The 12,062-nt window shown below is 44.9% G+C and overlaps 1 protein-coding gene across 4 annotated transcripts in view; it reads right to left on the bottom strand.

Moving 5' to 3' along the window:
* FGGY (FGGY carbohydrate kinase domain containing) overlaps positions 1-12,062 on the bottom strand; it is a 388,228-nt gene that overhangs the window by 191,867 nt on the left and 184,299 nt on the right. The gene's annotated exons all lie outside the window — the stretch shown is intronic.

Genomic DNA, 12,062 nt, shown 5'->3' with positions numbered 1-12,062 from the left:
ATTGAGTCTCATCTTTGGCTTTATAGGGCAGGGCAAGAAAGTACACGGATGCAAGCTTGCGTCACGTCCATACCACGTACTGCCTCGGTGAACATTTAGGTAGTGCGTCGCTTGTGAGAAGTGTACCAGACCCAAGAGCTCTTCATTGCTCTGCTTTTGAAACAAAAATTTTAAAACATACTCTTTCCGTTAACCTGGGTTTAATTTTGCTCCTCCCGGATTATACACAGACAACTTTCGACAGTGACCAACTAGAGTTTAGGCTGCCCCTCATGCTGTCTTTTAAGTAACCAGTGGTAAAGCTGATCAGGCTCATGGGAGGATACAATCCCCAGGGGCACCTGCTGAGCAGACTCGGTTGGTCATGGTGCTGGCTGTGGGGAAATCTGCATTCTAACTAGTTCCTGGGGTGACTGCATACTCACACTTGAAAAGTAAATAAAGACAGAAGTCAGATAGTTTTTAAAAACATCTACAAATCATTCTGTTTAAATTAAAATACTTTTTTTATTAACTGCATTATGAATTTAATTTATTATGAACGATTAGAAATAATTGAAAGAACCCATTCTTTCATGTCACTTCTCCATCTATTTTCCATTCTCTATCTCCAGTAAACAGTATTTGCTAACTAAAATGGGAACTGAGAAGTGGTGTGCGAATGTTTGTCTTGCCACCGAGAGAATGAGGATGGAACATTTCAAAGTATGGGCACAGAACTCCTTAGGGCTCTGGGAGAATTTCCACCAGTTCAGACTTCAGTGAACACATGCAAACTCTGCACATTCTCTTTTTGGATCTGAAGCCAGAGAAGAGATAACAAAGTGAAGAGAAAAGGGTAGAGATAAAATTCCTTGCACAAAAGACAGTGGCGGATATCAGAGGAGGTACGAGACGGTGAAAAGGAGCACTGCCTGGCCTTGGACCTGGTGGATGAGGGAATAATCATCTGGAGATGTAGAAGTCAGAGATAGGGAATCAAGTTTCCCTTCCAGCTACGATGCTGCAGGTTGGGTTAAGAGAAGTTGCAAAGGTGGAGTGCAAAGTCCTGGCAGGGAGTGGGTTATTTCTGAATCCCCAGAGCCTGGCAAAATACATACCTGCTTAATTCTATTGAAGTGAGCTTTTGCTCTAAGCTTAACATGAGACGGTATCTTTCTTGCTGGTCATATTGTTCTTTTGGACTATCATCCATTGGTATTAAAAACCACAGCTGTACTCCCAAAGGCAAAGACTTGCTGTAGGACACTTGACATGGTTTCAAATGACTGTCAGTGCTGAGGAAGCTATTTGAATGGATAGAGTTGATCCAACTTAATTTCAGCATCCAAACTCCTTGGCTTGGAATTCCAGGACTTTTATAACGAGCTCAGTGGGAAGAGCTAACAGTGGATGAGCACTCACCATGTGTCAGGAGAACGCATCTATACAACCACCCAAGGAGGCACCATCATGATACCCACTCATAGAAGAGAAGTCTGAGACACAGAGCAGTGAAGTAACTTGCTAATAAGTGGAAAAGCTGGGAACTCCAGGGTCCACACAGTGCTGCATGGCCTCTGTCTCCCCACCAGCTGCTGGACCCCTCCAGAGAAAGGACTGAGTCATCGGCACCCTGGTATTGCCCATGCCCAGGGCAGTACCTGAGGCCAAGCATGGGCCTAAGATAGATTTGCCAATTGAATGTGTCTCTACCTTCTTTCTTATGCCATGAAATGTTCCCTCACTATATTGAGGTCTGTTTCCCCAAGGTCACCACTCTGGACTAAACTAGCAACTCCTGATACTTTCCATCGCTCTATATAAACCTTTTCTTCATAACACTTGGCAGTGCCTGATATACACACATGCACACACACACAAACACATACATACTCATGTACAAAGTACACACACATATAAGCAGACGCATGCATATACATGAACATTTGTACACGCATAAATACATATATGCAAACACACATACATAGGCACACTTATGAACATGTGCACACACATACACATGCACAATACACATGTGTGCGTAGGTATTGAACAAAAACATGCACGTGTATATGAACAAGTGTGTGCACAGATATGCTTGCAACACATAAAATATGCACATATACGTTTATATGGGGCTTGAGAAACTCCTCCAGCAGATAAAAGCTCTAGGAGAATAGGAACTTGTCTTTGTTCACCACTATATCCAACATACCTATAAATGATACCTGACACATAATAGGAAGATATCACATATGTGTTAAATAAACCAATCAATCTTTGAATTTCCTTGCCCACTGCTATCATTCACCCTGTAAATATGTTGCAATCACATCAATCATAGCTAAATATACACAGAACTGCTACACATTGCTCTAAGTGCTTTGCCGGTATGAGCCCATTTACTCCTGAAACAACTCTGTGAGGTAGGTACTATTATTGTTTCCATTCCACAGATGGGGAAAGTGAGGCACAGCACGTCAGGTGGCTTCCCAAGGTCACACATACAACAAGTGGCACCAGGATTTGAATCAGTCATGTGTTCTTAACTACTATGCTGGGTTACCTCCAGATCTTTCATTTGCATTGTCTTCAGAAGCCAAATTCTTTTTTTTTCTTTTTTAAGATTTATCTATTTATTTTAGAGAGAAAGAGTGAGCATGAGTGGTAGGAACAGAGGGAGAGGGAGAGAGAATCTCAAGCAGAGTCCACACTGAACATGGAACCCAACGTGGGCCTCGATCTCACAACCCCGAGATCATGACCTCAGCCGAAACCAAGAGTCAGACGCTTAACGGACTGCCCCACGCAGGTGTCCCTTCAGAAGCCAAATTCTTACATCAGAGTCACAGTCCAGAGCATGATAAAGGCTAAGGTTATGTAAAGCTGGGCGGCGGGGCATGCTGTTGAATAATGTAACTGGAGACTAGTGCAATTTTTCTATATTTCAAGAAAGTTTCCTTCTTCGTTTTTCCAGACATCTACACTGGCCGCGGGGTGCCATGAGGCAATCCTCAAGATCCCCAGTGTGGGGAAATCAAAAATTATTTCTCTTTACTCTTTATACTGACTTCTATGAATGCATGGCCAAGAGAAAACTGGAAGGAGGAAAGGAGCCGGGCCTGTGGGCCCATGATAAGGAAGCAAGCAGCAGCTCAGATGGGAGGCTGCCACTGAGGGGTGCTAGCTGGAGATGAGCATTTTCCCACCAACAGCTGCTGATGTGCAAGTCCTAAAGTAAACACTGGCGCTCCGAAATGTTATATGGACGTGAAGCACCAGGTGTTCAGTTCCTGTGCCATGAAAAACAGTGGGCCTTTGGGGTAAGCCTACTCTTGTCACCAGTGACGCAAGTGCAGTATTAGACGCTGGGCCCCCAAACAAACACTTTTCCAGCGGTCTTCTACCTTAGAACTCAGAATGGGACGTCCTCCTAACAGGTGGTTGGCAGTGTCCGAACCTGGGGCTGGGCTCTTGCGTGTGTTGTTTTTGTTCCCAAGCTCAGCAAAGGAAAACAGCAACTCATCTTTTCAGTCATCTATTAATACATGAGAGAACAAATGGAAATTTCTGACAACCAGATAATGAGCTGGTAGAGATTTGCTTACAGTTGGGGGCTCTGGGCATAGGCACTCTTGTTGGGTCAAGACATTCTGCTCCATTTACTAAGTAGTACTTGCTCCCTTGTTTGATGCAAAGGCTGCACCAAAGCCAATGTGAAGTCACAGGAAGAAACCCACAGATCAGGGCTGAGTCTCTCTGATCCTGTAACCTTAGGCAAATCCCTTCACTTCCAGGATGACCATTTGCTCAATGAGTAAAGGAGGCAAAAATACCAGGTGGTGGTTTCAAAATGGCAAGTTACCCCACAGATGAGATTAATTTTGACATTAATCAACAAAGTTAACAAAATTAACACCCTCTTTAATATTACTGATCTCCCCAGGATGCAGTCAAAAAATGGCAAGGCCGGTCTAGTAAGCCTGGTCTTATTCCCCGCGGCTGATAGTCCTGGAAACCTGTGCTGCTTTAAGTATTCATTACTAAGTCACATCCCCATTCTGGGCCTCAACTTTCTCAACCACAGAATGGATCCAGAAACACAGCTGCCCGGCCGAATGTTACACAGAAGCTCTATCTTTTGTTACAGATATCTATGTCCCTGTAAGCACAGGCTAACATAAGGACGCCAGGGCGGGCAGGACAAAGCTCATAGGCCCCCAAGTCAGAAAGCCTTGGACCTACAACCCAACTTCATCATTTATTAAAATGTCCCCTGGAGGAAGTTATTGCACTTTGATTTCCTTACGCTAAAATCAGAAAACAGGGGTAGCTCACAGTGAGGCTGGGAGCCGATGGTGCTGTTAAAGTGGCAAGCCCAACACTTGGCACAGAGTAGGTGTTTATTAAGTGGTAGGTGAAACAAAAATAACTACTTTGGGCTCGTCACAAGGAAACTGAATACCAGGTGTTTTTATTATTACCAGCTTTTGATGGAGACTTAGGGCAGGTTGTGACAGCCAAACAAAGCAGCTTGTTCATACACGGCTGAGAACAACGGGTTTACTTACTTAACAGCCCGCCATAATACTGACTGCGGCATTCAGCGGGACAGAATGTGCAAAATGGAGTAACATCTACACACACGTACAATACACACACACGTGTGCGCATGGATGTACACACACACACATATACACAAGCATGTACGTATACATGTGATGCATATACAATTGTCTATGTATGTATGCACACACGTACGCACACAAACAGTGTGCATACCCCATTCTTCTCCTGGTCTAGTAAGAGCCCCCGACATGTGGAATCATTCCCTTTTCCTAATTTGGAGACAGTGCAGCCTAACAGGGGAAGAGGCACTGACAGATGAATGAGGAGGCCCAGTTTCTAACTTCAACTCTGACAGTAACTTGCTGGACTGACCTTGGATGACTCACCGGTTTTCTGGGCCTCGGCTTTCTCATCTGCAAAGTGAAAAATCTGAGATAGAAAATCTCTAAGTAACCTTTCAGTTCGAAGCCTATGACCACTCATGATCCACAGCAGCGGGTATATCACACAGAAGAAGTTACCGTTTCCGAGCAGGGGCACAAGGGGGGTGGTACAGGGAGAGCTGGCCATGGCCCCGAGGCCCCACCGTCCTCCCCACTTTCTGATCACAGACAAAAAAGACTGATCTCCCAGCTGAGGCCAGTGCTTCCCAGTCCAGAGAAACCCAGCACTCCAAGAGAGCCTTGGGGCCTGGGGACAGGAAACCCAAAGCTCCCCCTCCGCCCCTCACTAGGGCTCCTGCAGCTGCTAAGGTCCCAGGCAGCAGTGGTTCTCATTAACCCAAACCTCAACTTAAAACAATAAACTCGGAACTCACATTACCAAATTCCTCCTCCCCCTCTCTGAGTCACATCCAGGAACTCCCGGAGCTGCCCTTGCTCTATCTGCTCAGGCACTGACACCGCGGTTCTCCTTCCCGATTCCCCAGCATGGCTTTATCTGCTCGTCTTTCCCCTCCATTTCTTACAGACCGCCTGCCTCTCTGGATCCACCTTCCCTTTCCCATTGGATATGCTCCCTCCTGCCTAGCTCCTGGCCTGAGCCCGGGCCTGGTTCCTCCACACGGCTCTGGTTTGGCCTGATTTGTCTACTTGGCAGTTGCACGTCACTCCTGCTGCTGACCCTGTGTGCCCAGCGCCAACTCGTCCCGCAGGCTGACCCCTCTGGGCACCCAGGGACCCTTCCACTGCATAACCCACTTCCCAGGTCCCACCTGATGGTCAGGCTTGGAATCTATGGGTAGGGGGGTAGGGCCTAGGAATCTATGGGTTTTTAAGGCTCCCCCACTCACATTTAGCAATCTTTATTTTTGATCTTTCAAAATCCTCTCATGGTTATTATGTTAATCAACTCAATGATTTACTGAGGACAGACTCTGGGTTCTACGCTGGATGATGGGCATACAAAGGTGAGCGTGATTTGGGGGGGAACACTGAAGTAGAGGCAAAGTGTTGCAGATGGGGAGGGATTCACTTTTTTCTAAGAGCGGGGTCAACTTTGGGGGAAGTCACATTTAGACTGAGTGCTGACACCTGAGTAGGGCTGTCCAGGTGATGAGGAGAGGCCACCCCAAACAGAGCAAACAGCAGGAGGAAAAAAGGCAAGGGGGCAGAAGGTACGTGATGTGCAGACAGGAGGACGGGAGGTCTGGTGAGGCCTGCCTCTCAGTGAGACAGATGGGGGAGGAATCCTCTTGTCCCTCCGCTCTTCGCTCTCACTTTTGTGTTCTTACCTCCCAGCTATTTTCACCTAAGAGTTAACTACACAAAATACATGTTGATAAAGTACTAATCTATTAGCAAAACCCTTATTTTGGCCTGCTTTTTGGCTTCCACAGAAATAAACTGGTGCAGAGAAATATTACCAGTGAGGGCATTTGGGTCTATAGCAGGCTTCTCATCTTCAGCCCTACTGACATTAAAGGCTGGGTCATTCTTTGCTGTGGGTCAGCCCTGAGTGCTGTAGGATGTTTGGTAGCATCCCTGGCCTCTACCCACCACACACCAGTCTGACAACCGAAGACTCTCTCCAGACACGGCCCAGTGCCCCTAGGGTGGGGGTGGGGTTAAAATCAGCCCTGGTTGAGAACCACTGGTCTAGAGAAACAGAAGGTGAGCTTTGGAGTCAAACGCAAGCTCAGATGTTGCCATGACACGAATTATGTGATTACGGAAGTATTCTGCTTCTGGCCTTCAATTTCTTCATGTATAAGACAGGAGATAACCTCTACGGAGTAGGATTCTTGTGAGGGACAAGAGATAAAGCAGATAAAGGGTCAGGCGGAGCACTTGGCAAGAGAGAGCAAGGAAGAATGGTCAAAATAGCGGAGGTGCCAATAAGAGTAGTGTTCTAAAGCTTGTTTGTTTGTTTGTTTTTTAAAGATTTTATTTATTTATTTGAGAGAGAGAGAGAATGAGAGAGAGAGAGCATGAGAGGGGGGAGGGTCAGAGGGAGAAGCAGACTCCCTGCTCCACGGGAAGCCTGCTTCTCCCTCTCCCACTTCCCCTGCTTGGTTCCCTCTCTGGCTGTGTCTCTCTCTGTCAAATAAATAAATAAAATCTTAAAAAAAAAAAAAAAAAGAATAAAGCCTAACTGAAGCTAAAAAGTTACAAAGAGTAAATAAGTTCTGCTTTACCAAGAAACCATAATGGGGCAAGAAATGTTGTGCTTACATCACCAGACACCACGTCCTCTAGAGATCCTTTTATAATTCTTCAAGTCCCAATTTGGGGCATACTCTATATTTTTCTGAAGCTCTCCAACTTGGTACATATAATTGTCATTGTTTATTGAATGTTTATTTTCTCTACTAGACCAGAAATTCCCAGAAGTCCAATTGTCTCTCATATTCACCTGATACTCCCAACAACTAGTAGTTGGTCATCAATAGATATTTACTGAAATCCTTTTGTTACTATTTGTTACTTGCTAAAATATTAAGAGTCAAATTCAAGAGTAGACTGGATCCCATTTTAATAGATATGCCATTCCATATAGCACAGTAATTAGGATGTGAGCTCTGGAATCAGAAGGCATGGATTTAAATGATTTACCACTTACTAACTGTGTGGCTTTGGGCAAGTCAGGTAATCTTTGTGAGCCTCACTGTTTCATTTGATAAATGGGAACAAAATAATAGGATGTATAAAGTTGTGCTGAGAATCAGCACTGCTTCTAGACCACTGATTGTGGCAAGATAGGTAGCTGACAAATTTTACTGCTCACTGGAATAAACTATGTTTTGCTATAGGAGGGCATGGACCAGAAGCTCTTTTTATCATACTGGTTAAACCAATTCTTCTGCTACTGAGAAAAGTCAAGAATGGAAGAAAGGAAGGGAGGGAAGGAGAGAGGGAGGAATTCAAATATCCTCCTTTTGGTTTGACTCTGCAACTCAGATAAACAATTTATACTAATTCAACACTTGGCAAAGAATCCAGTATCTTGAAGCAAAGAGCAATGCTAAACCTAGGCACAAAGTTTGCTCTTAGCCAACACCTGCTAACATGATGGGACACAAAGGACACCCATTTCCAGACATCCAGGAGTGGATCAGGGAGTGCCCAAACCCAACTCTTTGGCTTCATGAAGAACCGAGTCAGGCACAGCTACTGTGTAGGGATAATTGCCTCTCTCAGTTGTAGCATCCGTCCCTCATGGAGGGGATGCACTCATTCCTTTCATTCACTCAGTCACTAAACATGCATGTGTTAAGGGTCTTCCACGTGCAAAGCCCTGTGCAGGCTGCTGGGACAGAAGGATGAAATGACACAGTACTTTCTCTCAAAGAGCTGACAACTAATAAATGAGACCATGATGCACATGCAAGACTGGTGACATGTAGAGTAAAAGGAAAGCAAGTCCAAGATACACAGGAACAGAGGAAGGATTGCTTAAGTCAGCTCGAGGGAGTCAGGGAAGGCTCCCAGAGGAGGTGGCACTGGAGTCAAGATTTGAGGGATAATCAGGAGTTTGATAAATTTAGAACAACCGAGAGAAGGGAGCCTAAGACAGAAATCGGGTTGTTATTGCCTTTCAGGACAGTTGGGGTGCTGGAGCCAAGAACAGACCTGGAACAAAGTTAATACTATTTTTATAAGCTAGAAAAATAGCAGCAGCAGGAGCTCTGGCCAGAACCAGCCCCACAAAGAGCAAACAAAGCTACTCCTATCTTCTGGCTGTCTGTTGGAGAACTTACTAACCAGCACCTTAAGAACAAAATGTTCTTTAATCTTTGATTTTTATTCCCACAAAGTCCTTCCTCCTCTTTTTCGAAACTGGAAAAAGCATGGGTTAATTTTTCTTGCCTCTTTGATCTTTATCCTCCTGTCCCAGGCTCCCTTGAGAATGAGAGCCCAGGGAGATTTCTCCAAAGCAGAGTGCTGACCCCTCCTATCAGTCAGAATGTAGGGTCCAAGGTAGGTCATGCTAGGTCAGCACTTGAAGGGGCCATAACTGTCAGGGCCTGTTTGCAGGAGGCTTGCATGGCCTCCAATTCTGACCTCCAAAGCTGGGTTCTTAACCTGACATTCAGCAACTTCTTAGCATGGAGTTCATCTACCCATTTCTTGAGATTGCTTCTGACCTCCACCTATACAGAATCTAAAGCAGTGAATCCTGCATTCTGTCACCAAGTGCCCAGCAAGGAGAATTAGGGCACATTCGGGGAAGGCAGACAGAGTCCAGAAGCCTGAGGTTCTTCTCCAACTGCCTATCCAAAAAGAAGACAGCTCTCCTAGTACACTTCTTACTACAATAGTAACTCAGAGAACTTCCAATGTAAAAGCTCTTTGCATCAGGCATTGTGATTCCAGAGTGAGAAAACCAAAGAGAGATGCCTCATAATAACGTGCCTACCATAGGCCAGCTACTACGTTGGCTGCTTTACCTACTCACATCATCGGCTCTCTTAACAACCTGGCAAGGGGTGGGGAGGGCGGCATTGCTCTCTCTTACTGCAGAAGAGGAAACACAGGAGCGAAGAGGTAGGATATGTGGCCCAACGTACACAGGTGGAGAGAGTAAGAATTTACATCCAGATCTTCAGACTCCATGTTCAGAGCCCTTATTTATAACATCACAACAACAGTTGTCTCCAACCAGTATTATAAAGCAACGAACATGCAAGCCAGGGAAGAACCACCAGAATTTTCTCTCCAGAAGGAGTGGGGCTTTGTCGGCTCTGTTCACTGCCATAACCCCTCAGTGCCTAGACCAGTAACTGGCAGGATTGCAAGCACTCGGTACATATCTTTAGTGACTATGCGGCTGGATGGTGGATGATCTTTCCAAGACCTTCGGGGTTGCGGAGGGCACAGGCAGGGTGAGAAGCAAGAGGAAGGCTCTGTTCCAGGCCTCCTCTCCTTCCCAGATACCTTAACCCTGAATTGGCTGAAAGGGGAGAGGAGGAAGTATCAGAAAGTACACAAAGGATAAAACTTGGTCAAAGTTACCATCTTGACTGTCTCTCAGTTGCTGGAGAAGCCCCTTCCTGTGCCTTCCCAGACACCACTGGCCCCTATGCTTAGCCCTTAAAGAATCCAAAGCCCTTATTCTACCTTTCCACATAAAGAACTTCCTTGTGGAAAATACAAGGGAAACTCACTAACCTATGAGCATTAAAAAGAATAAAAAGCCTCAGCCAAAGCTTCGGGGGGTAAAATTCCTATCACTGAACGTCTCTGATTTAGGAAAAGGGGCGGGGGGGGGCGTCCTGTAATAGCCTGTATTCCTCCCAGGACAATTCAACCAACACCTTCTGAGTATCTAGACATAGCAGGTGCCGTATAGGGCACAGCAAGTGCTCGCCAGAAGTGAAAAAGGGTGCTCTGGTTCGTCCCTTCGGGAGGTCTGGGAAACTGAACCAGGAGCCCCCGCAGGTACAGTCCGTCTTTCAGTGTGCAGTGGTCCAAGCCCAGTGCTCGGCACCTGGGTGGAAGTGGATGGGTGAAACAAACTGAAAAAGCATAAGCATTGAAAAAGCATGATGGAGAAAGATTCCCTGGCATCAAACGTGGTACAGGATGTCAGGATTATGAGGGGACAGGAAAACACCCTATCTATCTAGACCACAAGTTCTTTCTGTGCCTGCTCTCTGAAACCAAAATCATGCCATTCTAATCAAAAGCACACACTGCTGACATTGAAAAGGGAGAGAAACACCCTTGCCTATAACTCAGTATTATCTACCAGTCAACCAACCCACATGTGTTACTGGCTGTTTACAACTTCTCAGGCATTGTGTTAGATCCTGAACACATAAAGATGAACAAGTCAGACACATTCGTAGACTGATGAGCACACTACCCTGCTCTGGAAGTCCGTGAACTACGTAGAAGAACCAGATACTGCTTATTATCCTGTTGCTTAAGGAACCATGAACTTCCACTCTCCAGGTGAAGGCCATTTCACCTTATTCTTGCCTTAATGTGACTGTATTCCATTTAATAATTTATCAAGGACCCACAGGAACCTGATCCAGGGCTCGGCACAGGTGAGACAAGATTAATAATATAATGCCCTCAAGGAGCTCAAAGTCCATTAGAAAAGACAAGCAGATAAATCAGTCATTACAACCCAATGTAGATCATTTCTCCACTAGGGGTAGATAAAAGTGTTGAAACAAGTACAGCTTAGAGATTTTTACAATAAATCTGAGTGCTCCATGGAAGGCTATGCAGAGAACAAAGCGTCTGCCACGAATCTTCAAGTTAGAGTAGAAGTTAGCTAGAGAGAGAAGTAGAGGACCCATCATCAGTCTGGGAATAGAAATACACATGTGTTTACACAAACTGAATTCTGGGAGCACAAGTCAGTATAAGTACCTGAATGACACCTCTAACCTCTGATACAAAGTATGGAACAGGATACATTTCAAAGTTTCTTTGACTATGATCCATAGTAAATTCATTTTCATCATGGGCCAGTATGCACATGCACTACACACAAAATATAAACGTATGTTCCATAAAAACAGTGTTTACTCTTACTATGTGACATGCACTCTGATGTTTTCTACTTCAGTCAAATCTATTCTGAAAAATCCAATGGTCATGACCAACTACATTGATCGTATGAAGTCTTAACCATAATTAACGACAAAAAGATTGTTAGAAAGAAGGGCTAGGAAAAAAAAATATGGCTATAGTGGAAGTGAGAGATACTGAGAATCTGAAATCCCCCCCCAAAAAAAAGGAAGGAAGGAAGGAAGGAAGGAAGGAAGGAAAAGAAGGAAAGAAGGAAAAGAAAGAAAGAAAGAAAAAGAAACAGCACTAAGGATGTAGAGGAGAAGAGAGTCATCACACTTGACTGTAACCTTGTCTCACTGTCCGCCTATTAAAATTGATGGAAGAGATACCTTGGTTTTTGCTTTGGTTTTAAATTCAGTGCCCCCAAGCACCACCTCTAGGACACGGTTAGTGTTCAATGGGTCTTTGAAATAATGAAGACATTTGAATGCCAGATGTGAGAGTTATTTAGGAGATGAAATCAAGACTACACTCAAAGTAACT

This window comes from Neomonachus schauinslandi, chromosome 4 (assembly GCF_002201575.2).
Source record: "Neomonachus schauinslandi chromosome 4, ASM220157v2, whole genome shotgun sequence".
Taxonomy (NCBI): Eukaryota; Metazoa; Chordata; class Mammalia; order Carnivora; family Phocidae; genus Neomonachus; species Neomonachus schauinslandi.
This window is presented reverse-complemented; position numbering and strand designations above follow the sequence as displayed.